Below are 17,587 nucleotides of genomic sequence, written 5' to 3' on the forward strand. Positions count from 1 at the left end.
TGTTGTTGTTGTTTCTTTTGAAATAGAGTCTCCCTCCAGCCCAGGCTAACCTAGAATTCACTCTTGAACTGGCCCTGAACTCATGGTGATCCTCCTACTTCTGCCTTCCCAGTGCTGGGATGAAAGGTGTGTGCTACCATGCCCAGCTTGTGGTTCTCAGGAAAAAAAAAAAAAAATCACAATAAAAATTATTATTTAAAAAATTATTGATTTATTTATTTGAAAAAGAGAGAAAGAGGCAGATAGAGAGAAAGAGAATGGGCATGCCAAGGCCTATAGTCAACTGCAAACAAACTCTAAACACATATGCCACCTTGTGCATCTGGCTTTACATGGGTCATGGGGAATCAAAACTGGGTCCTTCGGCATTGCCAGCAAGCTGCCTTAATTGCTAAGCCATCTCTCTAGTCCTAGTCTTTTTTTGTTGTTGTTGTATTTTTTTTTTGAGAGAGAGAGTCTCATGTATCCCAGGCTGACCTCAAACTGGCTATATAACCAAGGATGACCTTGAAGTCCTGATCCTCCTGCCTCCACCTCTGGAGTGCTGGATCACAGGTATGCACTGCCATGCGCAACCTCTATCTCTTCTCATTTGCTTGTTGTGAGGTAGGGTCTACTCTAACCCAGGCTGGCCTCGAACTCACAGTGATCCCCCTACCTCAACCGTTTGAGCACTTGGATTAGAAGCCTGAGCCACCATGCCTAGTTTAGCTTCTCAGTTTCCCAAGGATCAGAGCCCAGGCTGTCTTCTTATCGCTGTCCCACCTGCAGTGACACTAGGCCATGCTGGGCATGTCCTTCTGTCACCCGCAGTCCTCCCTGTGGGGACCTACTTGGAAGAGGTCCTAGAATTGCTGGGTCCTAGAATACCTGCACAGTTCACATCACCACTGTCTGTTGTTTACAGAGGATTTTGAAACCTTAGCAACATGTCAGTGGCAAAGGGAGGAGGACAGAACAGCCAGCACAAAGGGCCGAGAGTCCACGGTGCGTCCCGAGGACAGGGAATGACAGGTGAAGCTCTCAAGGGTGGAGCCTATCCCAGAATAGCCATGTAATAAACACTCAATTGACCCAGCCACTGGTTTGTTTTTCTCTTTTCTTCCTAGGAAGGAAAATAATATTGTGGGTAGCAACAACTATTAAAATTCTTAACTGCCTATACTCTTTGACCTGGCAGCGTCCTTACTTCATACATAAGGAAGAAGGAAGAGGAGTGTTCTTGTACTGCCATTGGTAAAGGGAAAAATGTGGGAAAGGCAACCCCAGCTCCACCAGACAGAGATGGGTGGGACTAGGATAGCAATCATGAAAGACTATAGCTGTGATAGGATGAAGGTGAATTTAAATGTAAGAATGTGAAAACGTGGGGCAAGAGAGATGGCTCAGCAGTTAATGCCCTTGCCTGCAAAGCCTAACAATCCAGGTTCCATTCCCCAGGACCTATGTAAAGCCAGATGTCCAAAGTGGGACTTGCATCTTGAGTTCATTTGCTGTGGCTGGAGGCCCTGGTACTCTCTCTCTCTCTCTCCATTTGTGTCTTTGCAAATAAATAAATAAAAATATATTTTTCCAAAAAAGAAAAAGGCCAGGTATGGTGGCACACGCCATTCCTAGAACTCAGGAGGCAGGGGTAGAAGGATCGCCACGAGTTCAAGGCCACCCTGAGAATACATAGTGAATTCCAGGTCAGCCTGGGCTAGAGCAAGACCCTACCTCAAAAAAAAAAAAAAAAAAAAAAAAACCAGAATAAATAATTTTTTATTTATTTATTTGAGAGTGACAGACACAGAGAGAAAGACAGATAGAGGGAGAGAGAGAGAATGGGCGCGTCAGGGCTTCCAGCCTCTGCAAACGAACTCCAGACGCGTGCGCCCCTTGTGCATCTGGCTAACGTGGGACCTGGGGAACCGAGCCTCGAACCAGGGTCCTTAGGCTTCACAGGCAAGCACTTAACCACTAAGCCATCTCTCCAGCCCAATAAATAAATATTTTTAAAAGAATATGAAGCCAGGAATAGTGGCACACATCTTTAATCCCAGCACTCAGGAGGCAGTGGTAGGAGGACTGCCGTGAGTTCAAGGCCACCCTGAGTCTATATAGTGAATTTTAGGTCAGCCTGGGCTATAGTGAGACCCTACCTCGAAAAGCCAAAAGCAAAAGAACATGAAAGCTCGGTGGGTTCTGTAGGTAGTGCTGCCTGAGTTCAAGTCCCTAGCACCCACACAAAAGCTGCAACTGGTAGAATGTTCCTGTAATCCTAATACTGGGGAGGCAGAGATAGGAAGATCCCTAGAGCTCGTTGGCTTAGCTAGTCTAACTGAATGGGTGAATTCTGGGTTCAGCAGGAGACCTTGTCTTAAAATATAAGATGAAGTTAGGTATGGTGGCTCACACCTTCAATCCCATCAAGAGGCTAAGATAGGAGGATCGTCAATTTCAAGGCCATTCTGGGCTGGAGTAAGATCCTGCCTTAAAAATAAACGAGACGGGGGCGGGGGAGGGAGGGAATTACCATGGGATTTTTTTTATAATCATGGAAAATACTAATTAAAAAAAATAAAAATAAATAAACAAGACAGAAGCCAGGCATGGTGGCGCATACCTTTAATCTCAGCACTTGGGAGGCAGAGGTAGGAGGATCGCCAGGAGTTCAAGGCCACTCTGAGACTACAGAGTGAATTCCAGGTCAGCCTGAGCTAGTGAGACCCTACCTTGAAAACCAAATAAATAAATAAACAAACAAACAGGACTGGAGAGATGGCTTAGCAGTTAAGGTGCTTGCCTTCAAAACCTAACAGCCAGAGTTCAGTTCCCAAGTATCCACATAAAGCCAGATGCACAAGGTGGCACATGCATCTGAAGTTTGTTTGCAATGGCTAGAAACCCTGGTGTTCTCTCTCTCTCTCTTTCTTTCTTTCTCTCTTCTCTCTCCTTGAAAATAAATAATTTAAAATCCAAACAACGCTGGAGAGATGGTTCAGCAGTTAAGGTGCTTGCTTGCAAAGCTTAACGAGCAGAGTTTAATTCCCCATTACCCACATAAAGCCAGATGCACAAAGTGAAATATGGATCTGTAGTCTGCTTACAGCGGCTGGAGGCCCTGCCATGCACATTCTTTCTGTCTGTCTCTATCTCTCTCTGTTTATAAATAAAAATATTTTTTAAAAAACCAAACAAACAAAAATAATAAGGTGCAAAGTGACTGAGGTAGATCCCTGACCTTAACCTCTAGCCATTACATGCAAGTGTACACATGTGCACATCCAAAACAAAATCAAGGAGGTCTATATAGAGAGGAAATTAAGAGGTGGACTGCTGGTCAAGGGTGATGTGACTGCTTTCCTTTGAATTATTCTACCTTGTATAATCCAAACTTCTTTAACTCAAGGGGCTGGAAAGCTGGCTCAGTGGCTAAAGGCATTTGCTTGTAAAGCCTGACGGCCTGTGTTCTATTCTCCAGTTCCTACATAAAAGCCAGGTGCACAGAAGTGCATCTGGAGTTTGTTTGCAGTACCAGGAGGCCCTGGCACACCCATACTCACAGTCTCTCTCTCTGTCTCTGTCTCTGGCTCCTGCTGTCTCTCAAATAAATAAATAAATGTATTTAACTCAAAAAAAAAGAGAATGTGATCCAGGCATGGTGGTGCATGCTTTTAATCCCAGCACTTGGGAAGCAGAGATAAGAGGATCACCAAGAGTTCGAGGCCATCCTGAGACTACATAGTTAATTTCAGGTCAGCCTGGACCAGAATGAGATCCTATCTCAAAAAACCACCACCAACAACAACAAAAGAATGTTTTACAAATAGCTTGTAGAGGGCTGAAGATCTGGCTTAGTGGTTAAAGCATTTGCCTACAAAGCCAAAGTATCCAGGTTCTATTCCCAAGGACTCACATAAGTCAGATGCATAAAGTGGCGCATGCTTCTGGAGTCCCTTTGTAGTGGCTAGAGGCCCTGGCATGCCCATTCTCTCCCTCTTCCTCTCTCTCTCTCTCTCTGCCTCTTTCTATCTATTTCTTTCAAATAAATGAATTTAAAATATCTTTCAGGGCTGGAGGGATGGCTTAGCAGTTAAGGTGCTTGCCCACAAAGCCAAAGGACCCAGGCTTGATTCCCCAGGACCCATGTAAGCCAGATGCACAAGGTGGCACATACATCTGGAGTTCGTTTGCAGTGGCTGTATGCCTTGGCCCACCTATTATCTCTCTCTCTCTCTCTCTCTCTCTCTCTCTCTCTCTCTCTGCTTGCAAATAATATATATAATATATTATATATGTAATATATATATTTAATAACAAAAAGAAAAAAAAAGTGCTTTGGGTGGGAGCGTGGAAACCAGGGAGCAGGTGAAGGGGATAGAAGGTGCCCAAGGACTGTTTGAGAAGCCTTCATTGCAAAGGTGACATTAAAGCAAAGTTTGAGTCAGGGGTGAGTGATAGGGACATTCCAGATGAACAGTATTCTAGGGAGAGGAGACCACTGTGAGAAGGGACCACCTGTGCAGAGGCGCTGAGGTGGGAATGTGTCTGATGCACCTGGAGACACTAGGGAGGCCCACGTGCCCATAGTGGAATAGGGAGGAGAAGAAGGGAGAGAGGAGGGGGAGTCAAACGGATAGGGCTGCATTAAGGATTCCGATTCCCGCTTTTCTTCCCTGGGGTACAGGAGCCTCAGGAGGGCTCAGAGCAAAGGAAGGATGTGAGTGGGCTCGGATTCCAAGAGAAGCCTTGTGATTGCCCTTTGGAGGACAGAGGAGCAAGGTCGTTTGAGATGGCTGAGGAGAAGGAGCTCCAGCATGACCCAGAATCCTCAGTTGCAAAGCCAGGCAAGGGTCAGGTTCTTTTCTGTTGCTACAACACAAAGCCACAGACTGGGTGCCTTTAAAAAGGAAGGTTTGCTACACAAGACCATTATAATAGGAGGACAAGATGATGACATCAAAAATAAGAGAGACTGGTTGAGAGGGGAAGGGGATATGATGGAGAGTGGAGTTGTGAAGGGGAATGTGGGGGTAGGGGAGGGAATTACCATGGCTTATTATTTATAATTATGGAAGTTATCAATAAAAAATAAATAAATTTAAAAGAAAGGAAGGTTTATATTCTTGGGGCTCTGTAGGCCGGGAAGTTCAATGTTAAGGTACTGGAGTCTGTTCAGCAAGGTCCCACAGCAGAGAGCTTTCCACCAGCAGAACCAAAAACTGATCTGTGTGTTCACATGTCACATGCGATATACTCAATTATTTGAGAGATGAGGGGGGGGGAGAGAATGGGCATGCCAGGGTCTCCTGTCACTGCAAATGCATGTGCCATTTTGTGCATCTGGTTTTACATGGGTACTGGGGAATTGAATACCGGTCGTTAGACTTTGCAGGCAAGCCCCTTAACCGCTGAGCCATCTCCCCAGCCCTCACGTACTCTTAACAACTACCTTACTCCCATGATGCTTTCATGTATGGTAATTAGGCAAAAAATGCATCTTCTGCTTCCATGATAATTAGCCTACTCTGTTGATAACTGATGCACTCCTACCATAGCTAGCCCACTACCGTGATAGCTAATCTTTTCCTGTAATAAATAGCCTGCTGTCGAGTGAATTAACATACTCTGTGGTAATTAGCCCCTCCTACAATAAGTAGTCTACTCTCATACTGATTAACATGCTTCGGGGGAGACTGAGCTGACTCCCCCAGCTGTAAGTAGTGCGCTTGTGATGCCTGCTAAGCTATTCAGAGCTCTCCTAGTCTCCTGTTACTCACACAGTGTCCATTAAATTTCAGCTGGGGGTGACAGAAAGCTGGGGAAAGCCATGCTGTATGCAGTTCAATGGGAGAGAGAGAAATCACCAGTGAAAATACCCAACAGTGGATACTGCAAGCCTTATATTTGGCCAGCCAACCCAAATGAACCAACAGGTGCAATAGTGGCACATCTGTTGTGGGGGAAACCAACAGCCCTCTAATTTGACTGGAGGCCCGCTCCATGGAAGGGAATACATCCCTGGCACTGAAAACCTACAACAGGGGTAGTCATGAGCCCTAGGGGCGTAACATCTGCTGCTGTCTGGCTAAAGGTATATACTATGCTCACCAAACTGTCCAGAAAGCCCTTCTCTTAATATTCAGACCCATATATTAATGCTAGTCTCACTTTTGATTAGAGGACCTTCTTTTTTCAGATGGCAGTGACCTTGGGATGACTCAGAAGGCACCATGGTGCTGAGAAGAAGTGACAGAGGAGTGCTCAGCACTGAAATATCTCAACCACACCTTCCATGGCTCAGGGTCCACTGTGGAAGAGGTGGCAAAAAGAATGTAAGAGCCAAAGGAAGGGTACGACTCCTTACAACATGCTCCAGACACAAATTGCCTGGATATCCATGACCTCACAGTGCCTGACACTACCTACACAAGACCATCATAATAGGAAGAAAAGATCATGACATCAAAGTAAAAGAGAGATTGATTGAGAGGGGGAGGGGATATGAGGGAGAGTGGAGTTTCAAAGGGGGAAGTGGGGGAAGAGAGGGAATTACCATGGGATATTGTTTATAATTATGGAAGTTCTCAATAAAAAGTATTTTTTAAAAATTCAGCTGGGGGATTGAAGGGATGGCTTAGCAGTTAAGGCGTTTGCCTACAAAGCCAAAGGACCCAGGTTCTATTCCCCAGGACCCATGTCAGCCCGATGCACAAGGGGGTGCATGTGTGTGAAGTTTGTTTGCAGCAGCTGGAAGCCCTGGCACACACATTCTCTCAATCTCTCAACCTCTCTCTCTCTCAAATAAATAAAAATAAAATTTTTTTGAGGTAGGGTCTCACTCTAGCCCAGGCTGACCTGGAACTCACTATGTAGTCTCAGGGTGGCCTCAAACTCATGGCGATCCTCCTACCTCTAAAATAAAATATTTAAAAAACATTTTCAGCTGAGGTCTGGGGAAATGTCTCAGCTTTTAAAGGGGTTTGCTTGCAAAGCCTGCCTGCCTGGGTGCAGTTCCCAGTTCCTATGTAAAGCATGATGGACAAAGTGCTACATGCTTTTGGAGTTCATTTGCATCAGCAAGAGACCCTGTCGTATCTATAGTGTCCATCTGTATTTCAGGTAAATAAGTAAAAACATACTTTTTTTAAGCCTGGTGTGGTGGCACATGCCTTTATTTTTATTTTATTTTATTTTATTTTATTTTATTTTATTTTATTTTATTTTATTTTATTTTATTTTATTTTATTTTATGTTATTTTTGAGGTAGGGTCTCGCTCTAGTCAAAGCTGACCTGGAATTCACTCGGTAGTCTCAGGGTGGCCTTGAACTCACAGAGATCCTCCTACCTCTGCCTCCTGAGTGCTGAGATTAAAGGCATATGCATACCAGGCGTGGTGGCTCACGCCTTTAATCCTAGCACTCGAGAGGCAGAGGTAGGAGGATCGCTGTGAGTTCAAGGCCACCCTGAGACTACCGAGTGAATTCCAGGTCAGCTTTGACTAGAGCGAGACCCTACCTCAAAAAAAAAAAAAAAACTTTTTTAAAGATAAGTAAATTATAGGAGCTGAAGGAATGGCTCAACAGCTAAGGCACTTGCTTTCAAAGTCTTACAGCCTGGGTTTGATTCCCCAGTACACATGTAAAGAAAGATGCACAGAGTGCATGCCTCTGAAATTTGCTTATGGCTTCAAGAGGCCCTGGCACCCCATCTCCATCTTTCTGTTCCTCTCTCTTTCTGCTTATAAATAAATAAATTTCAGCTGGGTTTTGGAAAGTACCTTGTGAAAAATGTAGATTCTGGGCCCTGCCCAAAGCTGCTGGCCTGGCCTCTGTGGAGTGAGATTCAGGGAGCCCAGGCCCAGGTGACAGCATAACTTCCTCGGTGACAGGAAGGCTTTATGGATGACCTCACAGGAAGTGTGCATAAAATATTTAAAAAATGGGCTGGAGAGATGGCTTAGCGGTTAAGCGCTTGCCTGTGAAGCCTAAGGACCCCGGTTCGAGGCTCGGTTCCCCAGGTCCCACGTTAGCCAGATGCACAAGGGGGCGCATGCATCTGGAGTTCGTCTGCAGTGGCTGGAAGCCCTGGCGCGCCCATTCTTTCTCTCTCTCTCTCTCTACCTCTTTCTCTGTCTGTCACTTTCAAATAAATAAATAAAAATAAACCAAAAACAAATTAAAAAAAAATATTTAAAAAATGTCCCACACAGTCTCCCAGTAAAGGGATGCTATAGTTAGCTTCATCTTCCAGGAATGATGAATACTTCACAAGCCCACACCACACAGGGGGAGCAGTGGAGCACAGGACAGACCCGCACCGTGCGGGGGCAGCAGTGTAGCATAAGGCTGGTGAAGTGAGATGGCTGACACTGGTCGGCCTTAAGGTAAGTTTCCTCCACATTGAAAGGTGTAAGCCACTATTGCCAGCTTTATGAAAAGCAGCGGGGTCAACTCATGAGAGAAAGCATGAGGAGGGTCATCAGACCCCGACCTGAGAGCTCAGGCACCCCTGTGTTGGCTGCATACAATAATGCACGAGGCCATGCAGTGAGCTCCATGGAGGTGGTGTCTCTGTGCTCTGTAAACAAGCTTTTATCTCAAGACTGAGGGAGGAGCATCCCTGGGGGTATCCCGGTACAGTGAGCCCTACTGAAGGGCTGCTTTGGGGTCTCATGCTCCTTAAGTAAGCCCTGACCCCAAATCTGAGGGAGAAACATCGGTGAGGGTGACCCCGATATAGTGAGCCCCACTGAAGGGCTGCTCTGTGGTCTCACACTCCTGGACAGGGACAAGGAGCTTCTAGAAGTGGCCACAGGGAAGTCATCATTCAGGATGGGATGAGACAGGTGCATCTGGTCTGGGGTCCCGATTGTCTGAAAGTGAGCCCTCACCTACGGCTAAGGGAGGAGCAGCCAAGGAGTAATTTTGACCCAAGAATCTCCATCAGAGTGCCTGTTCTGGGGGCTCCATGTTTCTGGAAGTGAACCCCCCAATAAACTCATTGGTTCACTGAACTGGTGTTGGTGTAATTGTATTTTGATCTGCTGTCTGAGCCCTATTTGGGGTGTCCACGTCTCCCAAGGAGAAAGTTTCCACAGACAGGCTCCAAAGAGATGTTACTATGCTGAGAAATTCTGGGGATATGGCTCAGGTGGTCTAGAGCTGGCTTAGCATGCTCGAAATCTTGGACTTGAAGCCCAGCACCACATAAATTGACCATGGTGACACAGGCCTGTAGTCTCAGTACTCAGCAAGAGATGGAGGTAGGAGGTTCAGGAGTTCAAGGACATCCTCAGCTACATAGGGAGTTTGGGCTACACTTTCCTGCCGGGTGTGGTGGCTCACACCTTTAATCCCAGCATTCAGGAGGCAGAGGTAGGAGGCTTTCTATGAGGTCAAGGACACCCTGAGAATACAGAGGTGATGACCATTGTGTTAAGAAGAATAACGGGGGGGGGGGAGGGAGGTTATTACCATGGGATTTTTTTATAATCATGGAAAATGTTAATAAAAAATGAGAAAAAAAAAGAAGAAGAAGAATAGAGCAGTGTGGTGATGTATACTTCTAATTCCAGCACTCAAGAGGTGGAGGTAGAAGACTCGCTGTGGGTGTGAGTTCAGCTTGTGCTACTTGGAGAGGTTCAACGAAGCCAGTGGGCTAAGAGTGGAAACTGTCCAAACAAACAAAAACAACAACAGGTGGGCCTGTAACCCCCAGCATTGAGGAGATAGAAGCAGGAGGATCAGGAGTTCAAGGTCATACTTGGCTACATAATGAGTTTCAGGCAGGCCTGGGATACTTGAGATCCTCTTCCAGTAAACCAAACCAACCAACCAACCAACCAACCAAGAACATCAACCAAATCAGGGCCAGCTACTCTGAATTGGGATAATAAGAGCAGTGCCGACTCTTGAAATGAAGAGGCTTGAAGGAAGAACGCTGAAGGAATTTTCTGCTCCTCAAAGTCAGCTTTATTCCTCTGTGGATTAACAAATTTGGTAATTCATCTAGTACTGGTTTTGGAAGGAAGATAAACGTAGGAAAGGTAGGGTCATTGGATTTGCAATGCATTTGGGAGGAGAAGGCCCCTAGGCAATGTGAATCAGAGCTATCATGCTTGCATAGAGGCCATGAAGGACCAAGGTATGGTGCTGAAAAGATAAACTGTGGGTTGCATTGTATACCCCAGGATTTTGAAGATTCCAGGACTATGGGATCGGCAACCAAGGAAAGCTGTCCACTCTGGCTCAGGTGAATCTGCCCAGAAAGCAAGCAGCTAAGGCTGGAGGGGCAGAATTTGGAGTCCAGAGATTTTTTGAGGGCGCGGGGTTTGAGGCAGTCTCACTCTACACCAGGCTGACCTGGAACTTCACTATGTAACTGAGGCTGGCCTCAAACACACAGTGATATTCTTACCTCAGCTTCCCAAGTGCTGGGATTAAAGGTATGGAGCCCAGAGATTTTGTAATTGATCCCAGATGCTGGATATAGAGTTACACGATTGGATGTTTCCCCTTCCTAGTCTTTTTTTTTTTTTTTTTAAGAAAGTCTAACCAGAACAATGACAAGACTTTTTTTTTTTTTTCATTTTTATGTGTTTATTTGAGAGTAACAGACAGAGGGAGAGAGAGAGAAAATGGGCTTATCAGGGCCTCCAGCCACTGCAAACGCATGCACCACCATGTGCATCTGGCTTACATAGGTACTGGGGAATCAAGCCTCAAACTGGGGTCCTTAAGCTTCACAGGCAAGCGCTTAACCACTAAGCCATCTCTCCACCTCCTAGTCTTCGTTTTTGAAGTGAGCCTGTTTACTCTGTGCTATTATGTGTTGGAAGTATTTAACTTGTGATCTTATAGGGCTCACACTTAAGAGACTATCTTCGGTCTCAGATGAGACTTTATACTTTGGACTTTTGAACAGTGTTGGGATTGGAAAAGAACTATGGGGACTTTTAGAGTTGGTCTAAGAGCTGGGGAGATGGCTCAGGGGTTAAGGTGCTGGCCTGCAAAGCCTAACAACCTGGGGGTCAGTTACCCAGTACTCATGTAAAGCCAGATGCACAAGGTGGTCTGGCGTTTGATTGTAATGCTTAGAGGCTCTGGCATGCCCATTCATATTCTCTCTTCCTCCCTCTCTCCTTGCAAATAAATGAGGTTGGACTGAATGCATTTTACATGATGAGATGGTGGTGAGTCTATGCGGTTTAGGGGCTGAATGTTGTGGTTTGAATGTGAAGTCCTCCTGCCCCATGTCCTCATGGGTTTGTGATTAAGCCTAGGACTCAGTCCCCAGCTGGTGGCAACTTGGGAGGTGGAGCCCTTACGGAGGTGGGGTGTCACTTGAGGTTTGTTAGTGCAGCTTGTCAGTGCTAGCCAGTTCACTGTCTTGCTGCTTCCTGCCAGCTGCTGGGGCAAGATGTGATGCCCAGCTTCTGCTGTTCCCACCATGATGAAGCTTCCCTTGTGACTATAAGCCAAAATAAACCCTTTCTTCCCATACATTGTTTTTGGTCAGGTATTTTGTCCCAGCAATGAGAGGGTAACTGTAACACTTCCCCAGATACTCTATCCCAGGCTGACCTGGAATTCACTATGTAGTCTTAGGGTGGCCTCAAACTCACAGTGATCCTCCTCCCTCTGCCTACTGAGTACTGGGATTAAAGGCATGTGTCACCATGCCCAACTTCTCACTTTTTTTATAAAAATAATATTTATGGCTAGGCGTGGTGGCGCACACTTGAAAAACCAAAAAAAAATATTTATTAGAGAGAGAGAGAATGGACACACCAGAGGCTCTGGCCACTACCAACGAATTCCAGATTCATGTGCCACCATGTGCATCGGGCCTCCCGAGTGCTGTAACTAAAGGCATGTGCCACCATGCCTGGCATTGGCAAATATTTGTCATTGGTGACACACAAAGTTGCCAGCTGGCTCTTGTCTCAGAGCCACTTCCAGCTTGAGTCACATGGACCCCAACAATGGCCCAGTGGCCAAAAATAAAATACTGAAGCCATTCAAGTCTGTCAAAGGGAAAATGTCTGGACAGAAAGACAGGCAGGACTTCTGCAAAGCCCAGCACTCAGGCTTGCCCCTTGCTCAGGGGGCATCTGGGTCCCCTCGGCACTAGGGCTTGCTCAGGTCCCCTCTGACATCACGCATGGAGCTGTTCTCTCAATTTTCTTTTCTCACACAAAAAAGTCCCCCAAACTCTGGTTTTCCTCGTCTCCTTGGCTCTCCTTTCAGTTTATGTTTCTATTTTTAGATTTTTATTTGTTTACTTATTTATTCATTCATTCATTATTTGCAAGGAGAGAGAATGGGTACATCAGACCTTTGTGCATCTGGCTTTGGATTTATGTGGGTTCTGGAGCTTTAAACTTGGGTTGTCAGGATTTCCAAACAAGTACCTTAACCACTAAGCTATCTATCCAGCCCTGATTGTAGGTCTTTTTTTTTTTTTTTTAAGGTAGGATCTCATTTTAGCCCAGACTGACCTGGAACTCACTGTAGCTCCAGGCTGGCCACAAACTCACAGTGAGCCTCCTACCTCTGCCTTCCAAGTGCTTGGATTAGAGTGTGCCACCCTGAGACTACATAGTGAATTCCATGTCAGCCTGGACTAGTGAGACCCTACCTGGAAAAAAAAAATGATTTGCAAGGAGACTGAGTGATAAAGAGATAATGGGCATTCCAGGACCTTCTGCCTTTGTAAACAAACTCCAGACATGTGTGCCATCCTATGCATCAGGCTCTATATTGGTACTGGGGAACCAAACTCAAGCCAGTGCCTTTAACCACTGAGCAATCTCTCCAGCCCTTCTCAGCACTGATGAGTTTTGAGTCTCCCCAGTAGAGGCTTTAGTTTTAAATTTTTATTATTTATTTATTTGCAAGGGAAGAGAGAAGGAGAATAAATGAATATGGACACACCAGGTCCTCCAGCCAGCCACTGCAAATGAACTCCAGATGCATACACCACTTTGTCATTTGGCTTGATGTGGGTACTGAGGAATTGAACCCAGGTTGTTAGACTCTGCAGGCAAGTGCCTTAACCACTGAGCCATTTCTCCAGCCCTAGTTTTAAATAATATTTTATATATTTATTTATTTAAGAGAGAGAAAGGGAGGGAGGGAGAGAATGGGCGTGCCAGGGCATCCAGCCTCTGCAGATGAACTCCAGATGCATGCACTACCTTGTGCATCTGGCATAAGTGGGTCCTGGAGAATTGAACCGCGATCCTTTGGCTTTACAGGCAAACACCTTAACCATTAAGCCATCTCTCCAGCCCCTCCAGCCATAGTTTTAAAATTAGCATATAAAATGGGTTTCAAGCTGGGTACTTGGGAGGCAGAGGTAGGAGGATTGCTGTGAGTTCGAGGCTACTCTGAGACTATATAGTGAGTTCCAGGTCAGCCTGGACTAGAGTGAGACCCTACCTTGAAAACCAAACAAACAAAAAAATGGGGGGGGGGGTTCAGCTGGGTGTAGTGGTGCACACCTTTGGTCCCAGCACTTGGGAGGCAGAAGTAGGAGGATAGCTGTGAGTTCAAGGCCACTCTGAGACTACATAGTGAGTTCCAGGTCAGCCTGGACTACAGTGAGACCTTATCTCAAAAATAAATAAATAAATAAATGGTTGCATGGTGACTTTAAAAATAGATGTATATACTTCACCCTCCTTCTTGTCCCCATAGTGTCTGTCTGTCTGTCTCTCTTTTCCCGTTCTCCTCTTTCACCTGGGTCTCACTGTAGCCCAGGCTGACCTAGAACTTATTCTGTAGCTCAGGCTGGCCTTATAATTCACTGCAATCTTACCTCAGCTTTCTGAGTGCTAGGATTACAGGAGTGTGCCACCATGCCTAGTTCTCTTTTTACTTTCTCACTTTTACCCAGGCTGGTCTTCAACGAACAGCAATTCTCCATCTTGGCCTCCTAAGTCCTAGTATGACAGACCTGAGCCACAAAGTGAGTATCTTGGGCTGAAGAGATAGCTTAGCCAGCAAAGCCAAAGGACCCAGGTTCAACTCCCCAGTACCCATGTAAAGCTGGATGCACAAGGTGGCATGCGCACCTGGAGTTCATTTGTGGTGGCTAAAGGCCTCTCTCTGTTTCTCTCTCAAATAAATAGATAAAATACTTTTGTTTAGCTTTTTCAAGATAGGGGTCTCACTCTAGCCCAGGCTCACTCTGTAGTCCCAAGCTGGCCTCGAACTCACAGTGATCTTCCTACCTCTGCCTCCGGAGTGCTGGGATTAAAAGCATGTGCCACCAATCAGTGCTTAAAATTCTTTTAAAAAGGAATTTGTTGGGCTGGAGAGATGGCTTAGCGGCTAAGCACTTGCCTGTGAAGCCCAAAGACCCCGGTTCGAGGCTCGGTTCCCCAGGTCCCACATTAGCCAGATGCACAAGGGGGCGCACGCGTCTGGAGTTCGTTTGCAGTGGCTGGAAGCCGTGGCGCGCCCATTCTGTCTCTTTCTCTCCCTCTCTCTCTGTCACTCTCAAATAAATAAATAAAAATGAACAAAAAAATTTTTTAAGGGATTTGTTTAAGGGCTGGAAAGATGGCTCAGCGGCTAAGGCGCTTTTCTGCAAAGCCTAAGGACCCGGGATCAGTTCTTCAAATCGCACGTAAAGCCAGCTGCACAAAGTGGCGCATGCATATGGACTTTGTTTGCAGCCGCTGAAGGCCCTTATGCACCCATTCATTCTTTCTCTACCCCCACCTGTGTCTCTTCTTGCAAATAAATAAAAATATCTTAATGAGTATGCTAACAGAACTACTTTCAAGGAAATCCTTTGTAAGTCCCAAATGAAATAATGCAAGGGACAAATTTTGCACAGCTCTGGGCATACACCAGGCTCTCAATAAATGCTCATTAGGACTGAGGTTATCGGTACCCACCCGGGATAGAGTTCGACCCACGGCCTGCGTCCCACAAAAGCAAATTCTCCCCCAGGGACCCAGACATTCCGGCCTCCCTCCGCCTTTCCCCCTCGGCCCCCTACGGTCAGATGCACACAAAGGCACCCATTCTTGCCAGGCGCACAAAGCAGCCCATTCACCAAGTTCCCTGAGCCCTGCTGATCCCTGGACCCTCCCCGCGCCTTCCCATAGGTTCTTCCAGCTGTCCAGCAGCCTTGGGCCCCACCCACGCCCGCGCGCTCGGGCCAGGTTCTTTTCCCACGGTTGGCACACTTTGCCAACTTCTGATTGGCCGGGCGCACCAGCAGCGCTTCTTAATTGGTGAGCGCTGCGCCCCAAGCGTGAGGCTGTAGCTTGCCGCAGCGGACGTTGATTGGCCTGTGCTGGGCTCGTGGGGGCGGGGCGTGTGGCGGGAAGGCCACGCCCCTCGTTCTCTCCAGGCCCAGGCCTCCGCACGGTCCTGGACGGCGGTGAGTGTCCCGGGCACGCAGGCTTGCCCCGGGGGCAGGCCGAAGTGGATCTGGCTGGGGAGGCCGGAGCCCTGGGGCTGACATCCGGGTTCCCAAGAGGGCGGGTCGGGGGCGCCCCTCTGGGGTGCACAGCGGGTATGGTCGTAGAGTGGGGGGTCGGGATGTTCCCCAGTCCGCTGCTGTCCTCCTGGGGGCCTCATCGGGCCTCTTCTGCAGGAGAAACTGAGGCTATGTTTGGGACGTTGCATGATTGAATACCTGAGTCATCGCCTCTGATCCCCGCCCCCCAGGTGGCAGAGCTGGTCGCTGAGGACAGGGACAAGAAAGGCATACTTGGTTGGGCATTTTGGTTTAGCTTTTTTTTTTTTTTTTTCCTCTCGCTTTCTAGTGTTGACTTAGAACTCACTCTGTAGCTCAGGCTGGGCTGGAGCTTACTATTGTAGCCCATGTTGGCTTAGAACTCTCTATATAGCCCAGACTGGCTTAGAACTCACTATGTATCCTAGGCTGCCCTGGAAACTCACCGTGTAGCCCAGGATGGCCTCAAACTTTATATCCTTCTTCGTCAACCTTCTGAGAGCTGGGACGACAGAGGTGCGCCCCCATGCCTGGCTGGCAAGGCAGACACACATTTTCTCATTGCCATTGGTACCCTCTGAGGATTGAGGTGCCCCACTTCCAGGGTTCCAGGTCGATTCACAGAGAGGAAAAAGTGGAGACTGGGCTGAGGTGTGGCACTGCCGGGCACAAGTGAAGAATCACATGGTAGAGACTTAAGTGTGTGCTGGGTCATGTGACCTCTTTGATCCTATAGTACTGGTCAGTACTGGTGACACAAGCCTATCATCCCAGCTACTTGGGAGGCTGAGGCAAGTTCAAGGCCAGTTTGAGCTACTTGTCACGTCCTTGTCATTATTATTATTATTATTATTAATTTGTTTATTCTAGGTAGGGTCTCGCTCTAGCCCAAGCTGACTTGGAATTCACTATGTAGTCTCAGGTCAGGGTGGCCTCGAACGCACAGCGATCATCCTACCTCTGCTACCTGAATGGTGGAATTAAAGGAATGCGCCATCATGCCTGGTGACTCTGTCTTTAAAAAAAAAAAAAAAGTGAAAAACAGGGCTGGCGATGAAGTTTAATGGTGGTGCACTGGCATGTTCACTCCTCTATATTGCAAGATAAATAAATAAATAAGCCCGGTGTGGTGGTGCACGCCTTTAATCCCAGCACTCAGGAGGCAGAGGTAGGAGGATCACCATGAGTTTGAGGCCAGCCTGAGACTACATAGTGAATTCCAGGTTAGCCTGGACTAGAGTGAGATCCCGCCTCAAAAAACAAAACTAAACCCCATCAGTAGTCACCTAAGGGAGCTAGATGGTGCCCCGTGGTTAATAGGGGACCAGCTGGGGCACTTCTTTGAGGACCTAGCACCCATTGTCCCCAAGTCCCCTCCTCCATTCAGCACTTAAACCCCTGCTCTCTCTTACTGAATGTTGGATCTAGAACTTTTTACTCCCCTGTCTGGGCCTCAGTTTCCTCGTTAGGGTAATGGAGGTGCTGGTCATCCCTATCTCATTAGTTAAAATCATTCCATAATCCGGCGTGGTGATGCCTGTCTGTCATACCAGCTGGAGGAAGTAAGATTAGATAGCAAAATCATCCTTGGAGATCTAGTGAGTTCGAGGGCAGCCTGGGCTACCTGAGACCGTGTCCCAAATGTGTGTATGCCACTGTGCAAATGAGAAGCCGAACAGCTCTTGTAAGCAAGCAAGAAAACCACCTAGCACGAGATAGACATTCCTACCCTGTATCTCCTACGCCCTTCATTCCAGAAGATACAACAGCACAGGAGACCCCCCAAATCATTTTCTTGTTACCTTTGGTATCCCCTGGGGGTTGAGGTTCCCCACTTGCAGGATTGTGGAAACTGAGGCTTAGAGACACTAAAGGATGAAGCACTGGTCCGGGTCCTTTCTCCATATGATTTCATTAATTTCATCAGCCGCAATTCCCAGTGAGGGAGGCGGGGGTCCAGAAAGAGAGGGCGAGATTCGAACCCTGGGCGTGCGATGCCCGCTCTGCCCCGGGCCTTCACCTTTGCCCGCCGCCGCCGCCCACCTGGCAGCAGGCTGCGTCCGGGCCCCAGGCTGCGCGCGCCCCGCCCTCTGGCCCGGAGCAGCAGGTGCCGGTGACGCCGTC

General features: G+C 47.3%; 2 protein-coding genes across 3 annotated transcripts in view; one reads left to right on the forward strand and one right to left on the reverse strand.

Annotated features, from left to right (window-relative positions):
• Nucleotides 1–17,587, reverse strand: part of LOC123454672 (swi5-dependent recombination DNA repair protein 1 homolog) — a 28,366-nt gene that overhangs the window by 9,629 nt on the left and 1,150 nt on the right. The window lies entirely within an intron of this gene.
• The window catches only part of Myh14 (myosin heavy chain 14), a 100,603-nt gene continuing 98,366 nt past the window's right edge, over nt 15,351–17,587 (forward strand). Inside the window, exon 1 of the mRNA XM_045133405.1 lies at nt 15,351–15,385. The gene's annotated coding sequence lies outside the window, so the exon portion shown is untranslated. The remainder of the gene's footprint in view (nt 15,386–17,587) is intronic.

The sequence above is a fragment of the Jaculus jaculus genome, chromosome 14 (genome assembly GCF_020740685.1).
Source record: "Jaculus jaculus isolate mJacJac1 chromosome 14, mJacJac1.mat.Y.cur, whole genome shotgun sequence".
Lineage (NCBI taxonomy): Eukaryota > Metazoa > Chordata > Mammalia > Rodentia > Dipodidae > Jaculus > Jaculus jaculus.